Raw genomic sequence first — 21,827 nt, forward strand, 5'->3', positions numbered from 1 at the left:
CCCAGGCGGGATTGCTGCTTTGGAAATTGTTAAGAGGGGGCATCCTGACACTGGTTAATGGGTTCAGAAGTCATTCACGTCTGGCTTTTTTTTTGGTTCGGTTAGTGAGGTCAACACACACAAACACACACACACACACACACACACACACACACACACACACACACACACACAGTACTTTTCGAAATAAACCTACGTTTCTATGAAAATGTAAGGTTTTTTTTTTTGCGGCCCACCTACACTTAAACCTTGTTTATTTGGCCCTTGTTAGCATTTGAGTTTGACATGCTTGCTGTAGAGTGATTTGGTTGGAAGCCAGATTGGAATTGAATAAGAAAATGTGGCTTCTTATTGAAGATATTTAGTTGGAAATGAATACCTTTTCCGTGACATTGGTTAAAAGAGGTAGAATAGAGATTGGTCTGTAGTTGAGAGACAATGTTTTCGTAACCACTTTGAAAATGGATAACTCTAGTGGTTTTCCAGGCCTTAGAGATTTTGCCAGAAGACAACATAGTGTTGATTGTGGAGGCAATTGGTTTAGCAATTACAGGGGAACCAATAATTAGGATCTTAGATTGCAATTGGTCAGACCCATATTGGTTGTTTACCTGCCTCTTATATACTGGGTGAAATTGAAATTCATGACCACAGTGAGGAGGGAGTACTGATATTGGAGTGCACTCAGTCTGGGATTAAGGTCACTTTTTTGTCTTGATAATGAGGAAGTAGCACACCACAAAGTATTCATTGAATGTGTTGGCAATGGCTGAGGATCAGACATAATTACATCATCCTTTTTGATACTAAAAGGTTCTCGGGATCTACAGGGCTCAATTTTTAAACTTCAAGAATATTACAGGATTTGATGTGTTATGATAACAATTGGACTTGCTTATACTTTCTTGAACATTAGTGACGGTTCTTATAAAGGATTGGCTTGCAGTGGCCTTTAAATTAAATTAATAACATAAATGGGTCTATGTGCATAGAAGCCTGCTAATCCAAACATCACCACCAAGTTAAATATGGCATAAATCTCTTATCTAATATGTTTCCGTCACCTTAAGTCTTGCAGTTTTGAAAATGTAAAATGGCAAGAGACACAAAGGGGCCTGTACACTAAGCGCCGGAAAAAAAATCGCCGTCCAGTTTAAATTGCCATTTTTTACAGCGTTGCTATCACAATATGCATAAAGCCCAGAATACCTATGATAGCAACATTTGCAAAACTGATGAGTAGCCGGCGACGTGATGATCACCTCTCTGAAAAGGGCTCACCCGGTGAATCCTTTCTGCTGCAGAGAGAGAGCCGCCTCCCCCTGCGCAAATCGCGCCAGAGATCAAAGTTTTTTAATATAAAATGTAATACTAGTGTATTGTAGCAGGGGGGCTCCGGAGCAGAACCTCATTGATTTAAGGTCCAGGGACCCCCTGCTTCCCGGGATACAGGCCCCGTTATGGGGTGCCAGTATCTCCTATGCATTTTATTCCTACGGTCACGTGACATGGGACATTTAAATGCATAGGAGATAGCGGCACCCCATAACGGGGCCTGTATCCCGGGAAGCAGGGGATCCCCAGACCTCAAAGCAACGAGGTTCTGCTCCAGAGACCCCCTGCTCATCTACACTAGTATTAAAACCCAAATAAAAAATTGAACTAATAGCGGATATCTGCTATGGTAATGAAGCTGCTTTAATGTCATTTTTATTAATAGTGTGCGGGAGCAAGGGGTCTCCAGAGATGAACCACATTGATTTCTGCTTCGGGGCCCCCCTGCTTCCCGAGGTACAGGCCCTGGTATGGGATGCCGGTATCTCCTCCAATATTTAAATCCACCGGTCAAGTGACGCGGACAATTTAAAAATGGCAGCGATACCGGCACCCGATGTCCCATACCGAGGCCTGTAACTCGGGAAGCAGGGGTTCCCCGAGGCAGAAATCAAACGGTTCATCTCAGGAGACCCCCTGCTCCCGCACACTATTAATAAAAATTACATTAAAGCAGCTTCATTATCTTACCAGATAGCCGCTAAGGCAATGAAGGGGTTAAGACACAATAGCAGGATTATTGAGGGCAGAAGGGGTGAGTGAAGCAGATGCTTGGCCCTTCACTCACCCACTATTCCCCCTTCACTCACCTACTCTTCCCCCTATAAACATTACAATATGTAATAACCACCAAGACACAACCCACCCCCTGTGCCCCCACATAAAAACATTTTTATTTTTTTCTGCACAGGATTGATGCCAGAGACCGGCGGGGGTCCCGGGTGGTCCCCGCAAGTGTCTGTGGGCCTCCAGGTGTTCCCCGTGGGTGTCTGAGGGCCCTCAGGTGGTCACCGCAGGTGTCCGGGGGTCTTCAGGTGGTTCCCGTGGGTGTCCGGGGGTCCCCGCTGGCCTGCAGTACCAATCCTGTACCTAAAAATGTATATATGCATACATTAAAATAAATACATACCCTCTGCCCCCCCGCCAATACAGAAAGTACACTAATGGGCAAAATTACTATTATCCAGATATGGATAATAGCTAATTTGCCCATTATAAAATAAAACATTAGCCAGCCAGCATAAATAAAGTAAATAAACCTTTCTACTTACCCCTGCCATCATGAAGGGCATCCTCATCAGCATACTCCAGGTCCATGTCCTCTGATGCCAGCAAGAATACATGAAAAAATACAATCTATTGGCCCCTAACCCCTTAATCACCTTAGCGGTTAATAACCGCTATAGTAATTAAGGGGTTAACCCACTCTCCCCCGCAACCCACCCGGGAGGCCTAACCACGCACCCTGGGACCACTATACCCACCTTGTACCCATTGATTAGCATAGTGGTACATCATACCCATATAATATGGGCATGATAAGCCACTATATCACTCAATAGTCACCCATTGTAATGTAACCTTAGCGGTTAGCCGCTATGGTAATGAAATTTCTTGTAAATGCATTTTTTTTACATGTGATTCATGCCGGAGCATCCGGTTCTGATATTAATGGGTATCAGCTCTGGGGACTCCCGGCATCAATCTGATACAGGAAAAATGCATTTTTTAATTTTTTTTTCTTTGTCCCCTCTCGCCGCTTATCGGCAGCTTCTCACCACATTCCTGCCAAATTTTCCAGGCGGGAGAATTTTGAGAGCCGCGATTAGCCTTGATAAGCTAATCGGCGTTACTAGAATTACACAAGTTTGAAAACCTGCCAATAAGTGGGTTCTCGGCGCTCGTTTGGCAAAAAGGGGCTTTTATCGCTGATTTATCGGGGCTTACTGAATAGCAGTAGGCTTTTTTGCCGAAAAGGCCTCGATAAGTGGCTTATCGGCGCTAAGTGCATAGGCCCTGAAACGTGGTAAACAGAACTGAAGCACGTGTGCCCCTGAACACTTCCCAATTCCTCCCATAACGTTTAGTAACTTTTCCATAAGCTGCTCACTGTTGTCAACACCAGAGTAAAATGAATTATTCATAAATAAAGGGAATTGTTTAAAATCCCTTTCTTGTGGGTTTTTTTCCCAACAAAAACATATTTTTTGAGCTTTATTGGTTGAATGGTTTAGTGTCCCTAGCTACAGCAGTCTCTACTCCATGTACACATTGTTCATTTTGTGTATCCTACAGTTATTGTTATCCTCACATAATGAATATTTTAAGGCAGCGGTGTGCAAACTAGGGGGTGCCCCCCTTTTTTTTTTTAAACATTTCTTTATTATCTGCGAGCACGGTTACAACATACAGTAAGATGAATAAAACATAGTGAACATTTAGGCAACCATAAGCTCACAGCATTTTATATTTTCTTAGAAACTGTTAAGCTTTAAATGATAAAAATAATGATGATGGGGAAGGGGAGGGGGGGAGAAAAGGGGATAGAGAGAAAGAAAGAGAAAGAAGAAAAGAAAGAAAGCGCTCTGCAGGTCGTCACATCTCGCCGCCAACTCCTCCACACCCTATAGTTCTTTTAGCCTATCCCAAGACCTGTGTAGCAGTGCAGTGGACACCCAATCTGAATATTTATAGGGGCCCATAACCTCTTTAAATGTGTCGGGAGGCAGTGTGTCCAAAAAAGTTTTCCACTTACTCAGGAATTTATCTGTTCTTTTCATATTGTCTCCAAATGAGTCAAATTTTTCCCACGTCATAACTGCAAACAGATAAGATTCTAATTGTCCAATTGTTGGAGCGAATGGTTTTACAGTTGACCAGAATCAGCTTGCATGCCAAAAGGAGAATCATTCCCGCCAGCTGCGGCAAACTGACTGTCAAGGTCTTCCAGCCTTCCATATGTAGCCATGCTGTAAAATGGACTGCAGTCATCTCTCCTGCTGGAAGTAAGGCCTGGTAAGTAACAGGGATGCCAGCAGTAATCATGGAGGTTTGCCCTCACACCCTGGTGAGGTGCCCTATGTGTGGATGGGAGGAGCTACATACTCTGAGTCCACAGTTAGTGACATCAGAGATGTGCCTGCCCCCTGGAGATATAAGGCACTGCACTGTTCAAAAGTTAGTTGAGTGTGTGTTGGAGTAAGGAGCAGGTCTGCGTTGAGACCTGGGAGCAGGAGGCCCACTAGTGCTGTAACTAGTGGCCTTATTATATTCATTCAGCATCAAGCTGTATACGCCATACTGTGTCCAGGGACCTGGCACAGGGGTGATCTCCCTTAGGGGAGAGGGGATCCTACTCCATTGGGAGGGTGTACCTTTGAAGGGAAGTACACGGCGCAATGTGCGGCTAAGTGACTACTGCGAGGGGCAGCTAGCCCACATCAAGCAAGCAATAAAGATGACCTTGAATAAAGACACTTCACTGTGTGAGTCTGGAATTACTCAGCAGGGGAAGGCACCACAGAGGAGTTCCTCATCAGTCCCATCTTCCTGCGGACGCGGAGATCCTGATGAGGTGGAGGCGCTGCACTGGATATAGGTAGGACTCAAGTACACTACCTCAGCTGCCTGTCTGGGTTGGCAATCCCCACACAACATCATGTGGGAGACTCAGGAGTCCTGTTGCCAACAGGTGCACCACCAGACACAACCATGTAATGGGGACTGCTTAGACCACAGGGGCCAATGTGAGATTGGGTGGGTCAGGCTAGGCCAGAAAACCCGTTACATTTGGAGGTGCTGCTGAGAGACCTGTCAACAGGACAGGCTTTTGCTAGACACACTGGGAAACAGGGAGAGTGTCTGCTGCCACTTTGTGCTGCGTTGGGATGGAGCCTAGGGGTAGTCAGGGGGCTGATGGAGTATTCTCAGTTCGCATTGACGACCTAGGGGCCTGAAAGGAGTTGGGAAGGGTCAGGTTTGGAGCGGGGCTATAGCTGTTCTAGTCACCTTGAGGCAGTGCTAGTTGGTAGGATGCCTGAAGGGATAGCCTGTTAACGTGGTGAGGAATTCTGGAGAGGGTCTGCGCTGGGCTAGCCAACAGTAGGTAGACGCCCAAGTACTGCATGGAAATGCCAGAGTACTCTAGCCCATTCCAGATCACTTACCGAAGGGAGCAAAGACTGGGAGGAAGGAGATACAGCAGACACTGAGAGTGTGAGCCTAGCCTGAGGTAGTGCAACACGAGTCAGACCTACATTAGGTACACAAGGTGGTGCATCAAGGCAATCTTTATTGTACCGGTGTGGTAGCTGCCCCGCAGAGAGGAGCTCCATGTACAATAATCACAAATACAATACATCTATGGCGACCGCAAGAATGGAGAATCCGCGCGGTGCGGAAAGTCCAAAATGGCGGACAGAGGCAGATGGAGGGAGAGCATGTGGTGTGCATTCTGCTGAAGAGCAAGCGGCAGAAGGAACTTTTGCAAGCATGTTGTGGAGTGGCGCGAAAGCTGTGGCCGCGCCGTTTTGGTCCTGCCTGGGACCTAGGGGTACTACCCCTGATGACACTGAGGAGGACATTACCGTGATTTGTGGAGAACATTATGAGAGTTACTGTCAGTCGGCATACAAACAGATGAACGCTACCTCAATCATTGAAGAGACTGACAGTGCAACCCAAAATGGCGGCTCCCGCTTCCCTGGGAGACCGCGTGGACTAATTGCAGAAAATTCCGCAAATGCTGGATTTGCAGAGAGTTGGCCAGGAGTGGCGCCAATGGGAAAACCCCACCCTGCTGGGGGGTATGGCGTGAAACCTGAAGCCGCGCCCTCATGGATAGTGACTACCGATCAACCTGTGGGACCTCCCCCTAATCTCAACCAGGGGGAGTGGTTTCAACCTGTGCCCAGTGGGAACACATCCTACCGAGCGAGGAGCTGGTGAGCCGGCCACACCCTTACAGAATGTAATCCCTGTAATTGGTGCTGCCTGTGAAAGAAAGGATAAAGAGGCTGAGAAAACTTGGCCGGGAATGGCGCCAAACAAGGAGTGGTGCTCGGGTGTTGGCGCGAAACCTGAAGCCGCGCCCCCCCAGACTGTGAAAAGTACAGCCCTAATTCCGGGACATCCTATAATACTGTGGGACCCTCCCATAATCGCAACAAGTGGGGGTGATTTCCAGCTTTGCCAGATGAGGGTGGAGCTAGTCGAGGGAGTGGTTGGCAATCCAGCCCCTGCTCGTCAGTCACGAGGAGCCAGTACGCTGAATAGACCATTACTGCGAGTGCCTCCTATCGTGACTATGGCCTGTAAGCCAGAGGAAAATACAATGGTCTCCACCCAACCCTATTCGGCACCAGGAGGCTTCCCGGTGATTCGAGTGGCAGGCACCGAGACTGTGGCGTGCCTCTGTTTGCAGTGCAGAATGCCCGGTGGTACCATGTGTACAGCGGCAAGCTGCCCGCACTGTGGCCTCCAATACATGTGGCCCATGCTACCTTCGTGCCCTACCAGACCGTCGAAGCGGTGAGAGATGCGGCTACGCTGGCAGCCGAGCTTCCCGGTGCGCTGTGGAGGGAAGGTGCGGATCCCGGAGAATGGGGATCGGGGATGGTTGCCAAAACCGAGCCCATGGAGAGAGAAGCTAGCGGTCAGTGTATCGGCCGGGAGACTAAGAGACGGTCACCCCGACCGGTGACCTCAAGCCCGGTGAAAGTGGATTCCTCGGACGAGGAACCCCTGGTGTCGTCCGGTGTGGTGGTTCGCCAACCATCAACCTCCTGTGGCGGTAACGGGAGAAAGGTGCCACTTACCGGAGCTGTCGATGAGCGGAGCCGGGTGTCACCTGTACTGCGGAAGACCGAGAGACGGAGTCCTTCGATTCCAGGGACCGGCGGGTCCAGTGGTGAGGGTCGATCCACCCCCACACCACGAAGCAGTAAGAGCAGTCCTTGTTCTTACCTGACGCTGACGGCGACCTCGGCGGAGGAAAGGCGTTACCAGGCCCAGGCGGGGCGGCAGAACCAAGTGGAACTTCCGGATGTCATGGTGGAGGAAGAGGTCCCGCTTGGGGGCCCATCCCAAGATGGCGGAACATCCGGCCTTGCAGATGACGTCACTTCCGGCGGGCGTGGCAGACCGGCTGGAGAGACGACTACACATTGTGGATCGGGCAGTGCTTCCCGATCGCCTGGTCCCAAGAGGAGCTGGCAGGCGGCGAGGAAGGAGAGCGGTGAGACCCGAGCAGCGGAGAACCCTTGTGGTATCTCTGGACACTGTAGTGGGAGTGAGCGGGTCGGAACCCCGCAGATACCCATAGTCCGCCCCTATGCCCAACCCCACGCCTTGGCTAAAGCCCCAGTCCCGATCACCTTTTCCCGGGGGTCCTCGTCCAATTTGGGACTGTCCGGAGGGTCCCAAGCTACCTGCGAAGAACGGACTGGAGAAAGACTGGGGGGGTTCACGTCGGATGACGGGTCGTTGGGTGGGGGTTATTCACGGAAGTGTCCATTTCTAGTGGGTGCCCTAGCGTGGTAAGCATAACGTTAGAGAATAGGCCCAAGCGTGTGGGGCGGCCTAATTCACGATCAACCGGGAAATCTGGAGTGTCCTCCTGGGGAGAACAAGAGAAAGGAGATTCCCTAGAATCTGCCCCTGAAGAGTTTAGGGAGACCCGGTGGTGGGCCCCCTTATTCAAGGGTTATGTAGGCTAGATGGACCGTACTCGGTTCTGAGAGAGGACGTGGTCGATTACTGGTGGGCTCGTGGGGAGTTTACTACGGAGGAGCGAAAGAAAGAGATGCAGGAGCGGTGGTATCAGATTCGCCACCATAACATAGAACCCATGGGTCCCAGTTGGTTAACAGATCCGGTAGAACCGGAAGAGCCCCTATCATGGGTGTTGCCTGGAAAGGCAGGCAATGCAAATTTAACTCGTGTGAGTAGGGCGGAGCGGGCCATTATCACGAAATATAAAAATTCCCATGGCCTGGAATACCCGTATGTCCCTGAGCCACTCATGCAGGAAATTGAGGACAACAGGGATAGGTGGTTGCGTGAAACCATAGAGTTGTACATGGTTAACAAGGGTGGCGCAATCACTGGGCGTAAGGCAGAGGAGAGGATCGCACATCTTATGCGGGTGTGGACATAGGGCGGAACATTTACAAACATAAAGTAGTGTACAGACCAGAAAATGGGCTACCTCGGGAGTACCACATCATGGTCCTGGATATGGGGGGACGGGAGGTTAAGAAGCCCGACCCACGTCACTATTACTAGGAAGAGCAGGACAGCTATTGCGTGAGTGGTGCCCTGCCAGACGGGGAATGCTTATGTGATATCAATTATGCCCTTACTGTGAAGTTAATAATGTGTTCCATTTTACAGTGCTTCTCGGAGAAGGTACCTAAATTTAGGTCCCAACCGGGTCGTTGGGATCCACCAGGGGGAGAATGTAGCCATACTGTAAAATGGACTGCAGTCATCTCTCCTGCTGGCAGTAAGGCCTGGTAAGTAACAGGGATGCCAGCAGTAATCATGGAGGTTTGCCCTCACACCCTGGTGAGGTGCCCTATGTGTGGATGGGAGGAGCTACATACTCTGAGTCCACAGTTAGTGACATCAGAGATGTGCCTGCCCCCTGGAGATATAAGGCACTGCACTGTTCAAAAGTTAGTTGAGTGTGTGTTGGAGTAAGGAGCAGGTCTGCGTTGAGACCTGGGAGCAGGAGGCCCACTAGTGCTGTAACTAGTGGCCTTATTATATTCATTCAGCATCAAGCTGTATACGCCATACTGTGTCCAGGGACCTGGCACAGGGGTGAACTCCCTTAGGGGAGAGGGGATCCTACTCCATTGGGAGGGTGTACCTTTGAAGGGAAGTACACGGCGCAATGTGCGGCTAAGTGACTACTGCGAGGGGGCAGCTAGCCCACATCAAGCCAGCAATAAAGATGACCTTGAATAAAGACACTTCACTGTGTGTCTGGAATTACTCAGCAGGGGAAGGCACCACAGAGGAGTTCATCATCAGTCCCATCTTCCTGCGGACGCGGAGATCCTGATGAGGTGGAGGCGCTGCACTGGATATAGGTAGGACTCAAGTACACTACCTCAGCTGCCTGTCTGGGTTGTCAATCCCCACACAACATCATGCGGGAGACTCAGGAGTCCTGTTGCCAACAGGTGCACCACCAGACACAACCATGTAATGGGGACTGGTTAGACCCCAGGGGCCAATGTGAGATTGGGTGGGTCAGGCTAGGCCAGAAAACCCGTTACACATATATCCAAATAACTTTGGTTTAAAGTCATGGGGATGCTTTGTTGTTAGCAATTTGTTTAGAAACCATAAGGTTTTATTCCAGAATGTCTTTATTTTTCTGCAGTACCACAGGCAATGTGAGATATTGGCGCTGGTACTGCCACACTTTTTACACCCAATTGGAGAAATGTGTTGAAATTTGTTTAGTTGTGCTGGGGTGAGGAATGTCCGATTCAATATTCTAATCTGCAGTTCCCTCAAATTTGCATCCAGAGTAATGGAATGGACACTCCCGTAGCCTCTGACTAGAACCTCTTGTTCTATCAGATCAGGGAAATCCACCTGCCACTTAACCAATAAAAGACTCCAAAGACCCACAGTACGGGTCTCTATAAGGGCGGTATAGATACGTTTAGATGTAAAACCTGTTTGATTGGAGATCTCAAAACCGGACTGCAAGGGGGTGGGGAGGTTGCCCCCTGTAGGGGGCAAGAGATTTTTGTAGAGGGGCGTAGGGGGACACACACAGAGGGTCGGGTACTGGCACCCTGAACCCCACGACAGGAGTAAAATCCCCAGTTGGTAATGGAGAAGGAGTCCAAGACTAAAGAGATGGTATTACACAGACCTTGAAACTCAAATCCCTCCTAACGGTGTCTTCGTGGTGTCTCTAGACTGCAGCACAGAAGTCCGCAGCAACGTAACGGGTGACGTCATACGCAGCAACGTAACATCAGTTACGACGAACTTCCGTGCTGCAGTCTAGAGACACCACGAGGACACCGTTAGGAGGGATTTGAGTTTCAAGGTCTGTGTAATACCATCTCTTTAGTCTTGGACTCCTTCTCCATTACCAACTGGGGATTTTACTTCTATCGTGGGGTTCTGTGTGCCAGTACCCGACCCTCTGTGTGTGTCACGGGCTTATAGATTTATGTGATCTAACTTTAAATGTTGTGTCATTTTGATTCATTATTTAATTTTATAAAGAATTTATGTATTAATTTCGGCTTTTTCGTTTCTTTCCATGCGCTCCTATTTTTGTGTTTAACACTTATGGGAGATGCATTCACTTGTTACTGTACTTACTTCATCTTGTGGACCGGGCGCCCCTTTTAAGCAACATCCTATGGGCCCCCTTTAATGCGGGCCCCTGCTGAGATCCAGGCTTGTTCTGTGCACATGTCTATAAATAGCAAGCCCTATTCTGGAACTGCCACTTCCTCAGGGGTCATGAATACTGTAGGTGAGGATCCGCTTGTACGGCTGATCCTCTGACATGCTGGGGCCTTGTTTGCTTTGCCCACAATGGCATGCCTGCATTCCCGCTCTGGGATATGCTTTTCTCTTATGGATGAAGAGCATAGTAAAAAATGCTCTAGTAACAGGCTAGTATAATTATTAAGTTAAATCCAGATTGTAGAAGACATGGGTGAATCCATATTCATATACAGTAAGCAATTTAATGAGTATATCCATAAAGTATTCTCAAAAGACAGGTAATCCCTGAAAATAGGGGATAAGTGAAGTTGTCACCAACCCTCTATTTCAATGGGAATGTCCACTTCAAATGGAAAATGTTGTACTCACAATCACCCACTTCAAAGACTGGATAGGACGTGCAGCTGCTGTCAAAGGATCCAAGTTGAGAAATAAAGAGTAGTGCACAGCCAAAAAGAGCAAGGAGAGGATCCAATTGATGCAAAAATAATTTAATGGAGATTCAAAGCACACAGGATAGCCTCTTACGTGTTTCGAATTCTATGTTCTTTCTCAAGGAGAAAGAAAAGAGAGAGAAAGACCATATAGTTCGAAACGCATAGGAGGCTATACGTTATGCTTTGATTCTCCATTAAACTATTTTTGCATCTATTGGATCCTATCCCTGCTCTTTTTGACTGTGCACGACTCTTTACTTCTCAGCTTTTCTCTTATGGCCATGATATAGGATCCAGGCTTATACGGCACTGTCCCTAACTGAAACTCAATAAAGCAGGGGGGCTATCACAGGGTGGAGCCTATCACCCACTGCTTAACATTAACTCCTTAGCTTGCTCTAGTGACCAATACCAAAGTGACCAAAGGTGTTTTACATTTGATAAAAAGGAACAGTTTTCACATTGAGATTATATAGTGACTCAATACAGAAATATTAAATGATTTTCAATATCAGGTACTGCAGTGCTAGCTAAATGGGCTATAAATAATACTATGCTAAATTAGTTGGATATATGCTATTGAACAATCGTTAATATAGTCTGGCATATAGTCTATGCATATGTGTAAACAAAGTGTTACGCAATTACAGTTCACATTTGTTGAGAATATAAGTGAAGGCCCTTAAACATGAGCATATATAATTCTATTTATTTGTTTAATTATGATACATTAAAAGGGTAATGTTTCTTATGGCTGTATAGCCCTTGTGAAGTCATTACCTCTGACTAATATTAAAAAATACTAAAAATGTGTATAGTGATATACAGCTGAACCCCGTTATAATGTGGTTCTTGGGGTCCACATAATGTGACAGCGTTATAATGGGGATCACGGGAAAAAAATGGCCGCTGCGATCAGGGGTTCAGCGTCCGCCGGAGGGGGAGAGCTGAGATAACTCTCCCAGCTGTCACTGAACCCTGTGTCGTAGCGGTACCCACACACAGGACTTCGTGCTGGGGATCCGACACCACGGGTCAGGCATCGTGCGCAGGTGGGGGGGTGGTGTGTGTGTGTGTCATCCTGACTGCTTCATCATTGATTTCTCACTAGGGTTCTGTTGTGTAAGATGAGCCTAGATAACGTCAGAAGTTGCTTTAACTGTTTGATGTCTGTAAGGGTTTTAACATTGACATTTAATTCTTTGATGATTCCGGGTAAAAAAAAATCGTGAGCCACGCTTAGACTGCGTGTAGCGGATCGTTGCTATAATGGGGTTGAGCTGTATTGTGATTGTAGCTTTTGCTTTATCTAGCCCAAAGTACAGCATGTTTCAAAAATAGTCAAAATGCTCACCGAGGCTAGTAATCAATAAATTCCCAGGAGCAAGGAAGCATTATCTTAACACAGTGTTGACAAAAAATGAGTCTTATGCTGGCAGAGAAACACAATTGGATTTTGAAACAATATATAAAGGTTTAGATGGTACACTTTGGGATTCAGTTTAAATTAAAGGGGAGTTTCTGGGAAACAATCCTGAAATATAAAACATATGACATTGATGGAGGGACTGATCAAATGTTCTCCGTTTTCATATATTATAGAAGGTTATGTTTTAATTGACAATACCCTAGAACAATCAAGGTAAATTCGCATTTTTACCGCTATATCCAGCTGCTCTTTGCATCTGTTTTTGGAGCTTGCTCTAAACACACCAAATATCACTATTTTAACTATGTGTGCATTTATTTAACTGTATAAAGTATCATGCTCTACTCCAGGGGTGCGCAAACGGGGGGGGGGGGTGCGGAGACAAGGTAAGGGGGGGCGTGAACAGGGGGGAAGAGCAGACAGGGGGTGCAGACTGAAAAGTTTGTGCACCCCTGCTCTACTCAGTAATACTAGTTATCATATAATAATAACTATATGCAGAAAACTGTGCTCTTTATTACCTCTATAATCTTAAGATTGGGAAAGGGATAGAAATCTCTGCTGTTAAATAAAAAAAAGGTATCTCTTCCGTAAATTATTTATTAATTATATTCACAATTATACCATCATACAGCTTTTCTTTTCCATGAGAATCATCATCAGCTTCTTCTCTACAGAAGATACTGCAAATGTTCTGTTGATCTCATTGATTACATCAGATCTGACACAGGTTTTTTGAAGTTTCAGTGTCTCATTTCAGAGCTTGAGTTCTAAATCTTTGGTGTTTACAGGAAATAGTCCATGGAGAGAGACAGGCCTATTTATTTAGGAGATTGAAATGGTGACCCTTCTTTTGTGCTTGTCTGAGAATAGACTTGAATGCATAGATGTATAAACCTCTGAAGAATACAGTACACTACCCTGCTGAAGCTGCACTGACCCAGTTTCTGAGTTTGTTAATAATGAGATGTTATTATTTGGAAAGGAGCGAGACCTTTAGGAAAAGCATTGCAACAGTAGCACTCAAAGGAAATTATTGATTGCAAATTATAGGTAGAGAAATAAAGTAGGAATACAACTTCATAATTAAGCGCTAATTTAAGATGTACGTCTTTTACAACACAGCAATTAGTCATAACTGCTGTCACCAAAACACATTAAAAATACTAGAAGTCATTACAATATTGCTGTAAGAAATAAGGTGTAAGTCACCCGCTGATAAAATACCAATGTGGGACTAACAGTCTGATATCCCCAGAGAGGAACCTACAAGGAAAGTTTACAAATTGTACTCATGAATTAAAATTATTATGCATTTTTATAAATTAAGTAGATATTCACCTTAAAAGCCCCCTTTTTGTCAAATTCATCAAAACTGGCAAATTTGACACAATATACAGTATATACAGAAAGAATGAGCCAAGAACCCATCAGAGAAAAAGAAAGTTGTGTTTAGTTTAATATTCCAACTATTCCTATATCTCCATCTCTCCTTTCTTCGCCACTTCTCAGTTCATATTAACTACTTTCTTACCTGCGCCCTCTGTCACCACACAGCTATACCCCTGCACTAAAACACACCCGTACAAATCATCCTCACACATTCTATTTCTATCCATGCTTCTCCTCCTTGCTTCTGGGGATATCTCCCAATCCTGGTCCCTGCCTTATTTCTACATGCTCTCATCCTTGCCTGCCAAATGCAACTTCTTCTGGTGTTAACCCCTCCAACCTCATACCCATCCCCTGCCACCCTCCCTCCTCTCTCCCATTCTCCTGTGCCCTTTGGAATGCTCGCTCCCTTTCCAAAAGTTCCTCTCTGTTCATGACTTCTTTCTCTCTCACTCTGCTGCTATTTGCTATAACTGAGACCTGGCTCACTCAGTCTGACTCTGCACTGGAAGCTGCCCTCTCTTATGGTGGTCTTTCTTTCTCACACACTCCGTGCCCTTATGGCAAAGGTGGAGGCGTGGGGCCCCTGCTCTCCTCTCTCTGCCGTTACCATACCCTTCCTATTCCTCCCTCTATTACTTTTCCCTCCTTTGAGGCTCACACTGTCCAGATCTTCTCTCCTCTCCCTGTCCACGTGGTGGTCATCCATCACCCACCTACCTCTACTCATCCCCCTTCTGCCTTTTTCTCTCACTTTGAATCCTGGCTCTCTTTCTTTCTCTCCTCAGACTCCCCTTTTCTTCTCCTTAGGGACTTCAACTGCCACATTGATTACCCCTCTCTCCCATCGGCTTCCCGCTTTCTCTCTCTAACCTCTTCTTTTGGCCTTAAACAGTGGACTGCAGCCAGCACCCACAAGGATGGCCACTACCTAGACCTGGTTTACACTAAAAAAAAATTCTCTCTCTGATTTCTCCATTTCCCCCTTTCATCTCTGAACATCACATCATCTAATTTTCTCTCTCTCTCTCTTCTCCCCTTCTCCATCTCCATATACCCATTGTTTCTCCAGAAACCTGCACTCTGTTAACCTACCAGCCTTTGATTCCACTTTACGCTCCTCCCTCTCCTCTCTCAGTTCTGCTCCAGACCCTGACAACCTGGTCAGCATCTTCAACTCGCCTTATCCTCCTCTCTTGATCTACAAGCCCCGCTTTCTCTCTGCCATCCTCGCCCTTCTAACCCCAGACCCTGGCTAAATTCCCACACGCATATGCTGCGTTCCTTCACTCATTCCTCTGAACGCCTCTGGAGGAAATCTCACACTCTCGCAGACTTCCTTCACTACAAATTTATACTATCCTGTTTCAACTCTGTTCTCTCTCAGGCTAAACAAACCTACTTTTCTTCACTAATCAACACGCACAAGTCTAACCCACGCCAACTCTTCTCTGTCTTTGACTCTCTACTCAGACCACCCTCAGCTTCCTCTTCTTCTTCCTCCATCACACCTCAGGACTTTGCTGACTATTTTAAGGAAAAGGTGAAATCCAAATGTCAGAACATCCCCTCGGTTTCCCCTCACATCCTACACTGGTTCCTAAGGCTATGGCCCCGTTGTCTGCGCTGCACAAGTGCCTGCCAGGCTGGCGATGCGTGCAGCCGAGTTCCCCGGTCTGCAGTGAGCTGCAGGGGGAAATACAGGGGGGGCGGTGCCATGATGTCACATGGGGGGACATGGCCTAGCGCTCAGTCGCTAGTACTGAGCACAATTTTCCAGTCTCCTGGAAAAACTGACGGCGCAGCGCTGCGGCCACCCCTTGAAGTGGGTCTGGCCCCATAGAGGAGCGACTCTTGTCCCAGCCTAACTCTCCTCCTTCCTTCCTTGACTCTTTTTCCGCTGTCTCAGAGGAGTATGTGTCACTGCTGATCTCCTCCCCCTACCATATGCCCTCTTGACCCCATTCCCTTCCATCTCCTAAAATCTCTTGCTCACACATTTTTAACTCCTCCCTCTACTCTGGTATTTTTCCATCCTCCTTCAAACATGCAACAGTTATACCATTACTCAAAAACAGCCAGCTTGATCCTACCAGTCTTTCTAACTATCGACCTGTCTCCCTCCTGCCTTTTGCCTCTAAGCTCCTTGAACGTCTTGTATTCTTTCATTTGCTCCACTTTCTCCACACCTATTCTCTCCTAGATCCTCTACATTCTGGCTTCTGCACTGCTCACTTGACTGAAACAGCCCTCACTAAAATAACTATTGACCTCCATGCTGCCAAAGACAGAGATCATTACACTCTGATCATATTACTTGACCTCTCTGCAGCAATTGACACCGTGGACCACCCTCTTCTCCATCACATTCTCCGTACTCTTGGTATTCGTAACAAAGCTCTATCCTGGATCTCCTCTTACCTTTCCCATTTTACTTTCAGTGTCTCTTCTGCTAACACCTCCTCCTCCTCTATTGATCTCTCTGTGGGGGTACCCCAGGGCTCTGTCCTGGGACCTCTTCTCTTTTCTATGTACATACTTTCTCTAGGTGACCTAATCAAATTTCTTGGGTTTAAATATCACCTCTACAGTATGCTGACGACACACAAATTTACTTTTCAACCCCTGACCTTACACCTGCTGTACAGATCAATGTTTCTGAATGTCTCTCTGCGATATCATCCTGGATGGCCCTCGGCCGACTTAAACTTAACATGGCAAAAACAGAGCTCCTCATACTTCCTCTCAAACCTGGCCCTGCTACCTTCTTCCATATTACTGTTGGAAGTACTATCACTCACCCAGTAGCCCAAGCACCCTGCCTAGCAGTCATACTTGACTAATCTCTCACATTCTCCTCTCACAGTCAAAACGTATCTAAAACCTGTCACTTTTTCCTCTGCAATATTACAAAGATACGCCCTTTCCTCTGTTGCTCGACTGCTAAAACTCTGACTCAGGCCCTCATTCTCTCCCGTCTCGATTACTGTCACCTCCTGCTGTCCGGCCTTCCTGCCTCTCACCTGTCTCCCCTTCAATCTATCCTAAACGCTGCTGCCAGAATCACTCTACTCTTCCCCCCTCTGTCTCAGCGGCTCCCCTGCTGAAATTACTCTCCTGGCTTCCTATCAAATCCTGCATCTCGCACTCAATTCTCCTCCTCACTTTAAAGCTTTATACTCTTCTGCCCCTCCTTACATCTCAGCCCTAATTTCTCGCTATGCACCATCCCGACTCTTGCGTTCTGCTCAAGGATGTCTCCTCTCTACCCCCTTTGTATCTCAAGCCCTCTCATGCCTAAAACCTTTCTCACTGACTGCCACACACCTCTGGAATGCCCTTCCCCTCAATACCCGACTAGCACCCTCTCTATAAACCTTTAAGACCCACCTTAAGACACACTTGCTTTAAGAAGCATATGAGTAGCACCGTGGCTAACACTATACACATGATGCATAAAACTTGGCCCCCTGCAGATGCACTTACCAGAATGCCCTTCTACTGTCTCTGTACATTCTCCCTACCTACAAATTAGATTGTAAGCTCTTCGGAGCAGGGACTCCTCTTCCGAAAATTAACTTTTATGTCTGAAGGACTTATTCCCATGATCTGTTATTTGTATTATTTGTTAATTATATGATTGTCACATGTATTACTACTGTGAAGCGCTATGTACATTAATGGCACTCTATATCTCCACTTGAGAAAGACCACACTGTTGGTTGAAACGTTGTGTTTAATGATTGAATAAATTCTTCTTTATTTGACAAATCCGTAGTGCCCTGGAATATCTATTTTTCACTATATAAATAAAGACATACATATTCTCTTTGATAGCACCTAATTCATAAGGAGAATGCTTTTAGATACTGTATCTACAGTATATGTACTTATGTCCCATACTGAAGTCTGTTTATGTTCTAAAGGAATTTTCATTGTTACTTCTATGGTTTTGCCTAGTGTTGCTCTGGGTTATAGAATCTCTTTGGAACACACCTATGTATTGATCGACTTGTGATGGTATTACTACTTTTTTATTTACAGGTACACACTTATAGGTTCCACTTTATTTTAAAATGAGAAATATATTAATTTTAGAAAGCCTTTCCACATTTCCGCTTTGTAAGCAAAGATATATACAGTATATATATACACACACACATATTTGCAAATAGCATCATACTATATGTGTAATACAGTCACAATTATCAGTTACAATACCACTACTTTTGGTAAGCCACTGCGGTCACTGTTTCCCTGGTAAGGCACAAGTCTGGTTATTTCAGGGGAAAGACCCGAAGCAATAAGCACAAGGGAGGCATGACTGCAAATATAAATGGTTGGAACCAGCAGTGGAGATGTTTAAGGGTGAGAAGTTAAGGACAAGGAATTGAGCACAAGGTAAAATAAGGCAAAGTAACTATTGTATGAGAAATAATTGAGAGGGTCATTAAGGGAAAGTATGATATGAGAAAATAAAACGCAGTGGTTTTCTTGAAAATGAGAAGTTAGTAATGTTGCTTCACTCAACTTTTGAATTATCTGTAGACATGGGAGAATCCACTCAAATCCGTTTCCCGGATTTTCTAGAATTTTTCCCACAAAATCCGATTCACAGTGTTAAATCCGCGGACGGATTTGGTCGGTTTTAATCCTCGCGGATTTATCAAAATCCGCCATTGGATACAATCCATTGACGAATTCGTAGAATCCAATCCTTGGATTCAGCAATCCGTTTGCAGATTGCTAAATCCGCGGTTTGGATTCTGCAAATCCGTCCACGGGTTGGGGAATAATAATAAAAATAATAACAATAAAAAATCCGCAAAACTCGAATCGCCCTTTTTCAGATTTATCCGCGATAAATTAAAAGTATCACTTCTACCTTACTTTTGTTGGTCTATTCTATGTACCATCCTCTGTTTGTGCTATAAATAATTCCTAAAATAAAATCTGCAGAGAGAAAGATTTTTCTACATAGCAGGTTTATCCTGTTTGTGATTTGGAGAGACTTTGCCATACTGGGCAGCTGGTTTTAGTGCTGTCTTCTCCTTAAATGTACAATGGATGGAAGGATTGGGAATGGGATGGAAGGATTTAGGGGCTTATTATACTAGCTCCGAAGTTGTCATTGCCAACTTGCACCTTTTTGCATGTTCACAAGAAGCAGAATGAAATGCGAGAAAAAACGGTATTCTCTATGGCAAATTGCATATTCTAAACTGCTTCTAGAAAAAGGGACAAACTGCTCAATTTGTACTTGTTTTAACAGAATGGAGTAAACAGATACTTGCAAAAGCAAGAAAAGAGCCTGTTTTAGACAGCACTCAGATCAAAAGGTATGTGAAGTGGTTTAGCAATTAAAACTTAGGGCCTCATGCAGAGAGCATCGTTATTTCAAAACTCGCCATTTTTTGTTCAATTTCCCTCAGAAAACGGCATAAAATGGCGAGTTGCGAAAAACGCGCCATTTTTTTATTTCTATGTTTAAAACTCGCCTCGCGGCTGGCGAGAACCTCCATCGCGCCATTTTTAAAACTCTCCGAATGCAGAGGTGCGAACGGCAAGTAGCGGCTGTTCGCGCCAAAAAAAGGCGCGATTCTCGCATTTTTGCCGCGCCACGAAAATATGGCAAGATGGCGCTCGCCGCCTATAGTAAAGGGGAAAAAAAAGGCGCGAATTTGTTTTTACACGTTTCTGAAGCGCGCATCTCGCCAATTTAAACTCGCCACACGCATCCATGTTAAACATAGCAGAATTCGCACTTTTCTGCATATGGAGAATAAAACTCTCCAAAAAAGCTACTTTTTATGAAATTCGCCATTTTTAAAATTCTATGCTCTCTGCATGAGGCCCTTAACCTTTATTAGGAATCAGGATATAAGAAATATCAGGCAAGCGATGACATATAAACAACACAAAAATTAATCAAATTGAACGAATCTCAATAGAACCCAGCTAGGACTTCGGTGATAACCACTGTTGCAAGTGGTATAAACACCTAGGTATAGTCAGAGGGTATCGCTGTATGGGTTCTATAGGGATCATTCCTAAAATACTCATCTTAGGTTTACCAATAATACTCATCACTTTAGGGAGATGACCCCGCTGGGATATGAGGAGGGCGAGTGTTTATATGAGTAAACTCAGTCTGTGAACAGGACTGGTTTATAAGACCGTTGGTATTCCACATATAGAGAGGTTCAGCAGAGGCATTTGTCACTCAACAAGCAGAGACCCTTGTGTGCCAAGTGGAGCTAATGAGCTCTAGAAATGTTATTTGGTTTGGATTTCTGCAGAACAAACAGGGCCGGTTTTGGTCCTTGCTTTATGCATATACACAGGTTATGTGTTCAAGTAGTTCTCTTGGAACAGAAAGGTCCTACTTAAATATAAACAGAGTTTATAGCTCCTAGTAGCCTAGTATGTTTTTATGCTTAGTTGATAAACGGTCTGGAATTGGACCATTGGAGTTGTATCAACCCTGTGTAGATTGTCAGGTGAAAGCACAGTGCCAGTTTTATGTCATATGGGTAGGTTGCCCACAATTCTATAACGGCTTGTTGAGTAGTGTGTGCACTGATCTGTTATTCAGATACTTACAGTACTCTCTAATAGTGGGAGTCCTCTTTCTAGGAGACAGCACTACCATAGAACCGGTCTATATTATCTGGTCGTGAAAATTATGTCAATAATATTCAGAAAGAACGTGTCTTTTATTGCCTATGGCACTAAGATCAGTAGTTCTTGATTATCAGTGAGTTTGGTCGGATTTGCACTGCCAGAATAAAAACACTTCTAAAAAAAACTTTTTCCTGTGGTTTGGACATGTGAAGAGGACTTGCAGAATGGCAAAACATACAAATTCGCTTCTGAAGTGTACTTATGAAGCAATCTGTCACAATTCAGAGCTACTAGACTAGGCCCCCTGGTATTCTCCCCTCATGGAATTGTAGAAGAGACATTGCAGCCATTGCTGGGCCGAGCTTGGTCATGTTCTCTTGTGGAATGTTGCTTACTGTACTGTATATTACATAATGTGACCTGTACCACAACCAAGCATGTATGATGTATGTTCAGATGGTGGCTGGCATACAATTTAATCTTGACCTTGTGAATATACATGGTGCTGATATAGTGCTGTTAATATCTGAATATCGTTATGAATACAATTCTGTGGACATTTATACCCACAATTGTGAATAAGTGTTGTGTTTGCAAGAATGAAAGACAGGATGTATGTGGTGTGCTGTGGCCACAAAGTACAGTAAAGTGGTTATTGGGGAGCATGACAATCAGGACACAGTCACCCTGCTTTTGTGATTTTTAAATAGCTGACTGTTTAAAATGCAAAAGTGTTGGAGCAGCAGAATGTAACAGTGAAATAGGAAATTCCACAGAAATGTGTATGATATTGATAGTTTAGCTCCTAAAACTCTGCCAATATGAAATTCTTCAACATCTAATGTGACATCAGGTTATTTAGTGGATGTCACAAAATTGCTCTGCTATACAGAATGACAAGCAGATTGATTAAAAGAGTATCTTTTATAGAAAAGCAGCAGAGGCATTTTTTAATGACAAAACCTCTGAACAACCTTGTGCTTTGAGGGTCATTTACTCAGTGGATAACTTTGTTGTCCACGCTTCAATTTATGGTGATTATGAATGCAAAATATCGTCAAACAATACACATTTATATTAACACTTTGGCACCAATTAAAATTGCAATAACTTATATAAAG

General features: G+C 45.2%; 1 protein-coding gene across 5 annotated transcripts in view; it reads left to right on the forward strand.

Annotated features, from left to right (window-relative positions):
• KCNH7 (potassium voltage-gated channel subfamily H member 7) overlaps positions 1-21,827 on the forward strand; it is a 398,373-nt gene that overhangs the window by 329,119 nt on the left and 47,427 nt on the right. The gene's annotated exons all lie outside the window — the stretch shown is intronic.

Source organism: Ascaphus truei, chromosome 7, assembly GCF_040206685.1.
Source record: "Ascaphus truei isolate aAscTru1 chromosome 7, aAscTru1.hap1, whole genome shotgun sequence".
Taxonomy (NCBI): Eukaryota; Metazoa; Chordata; class Amphibia; order Anura; family Ascaphidae; genus Ascaphus; species Ascaphus truei.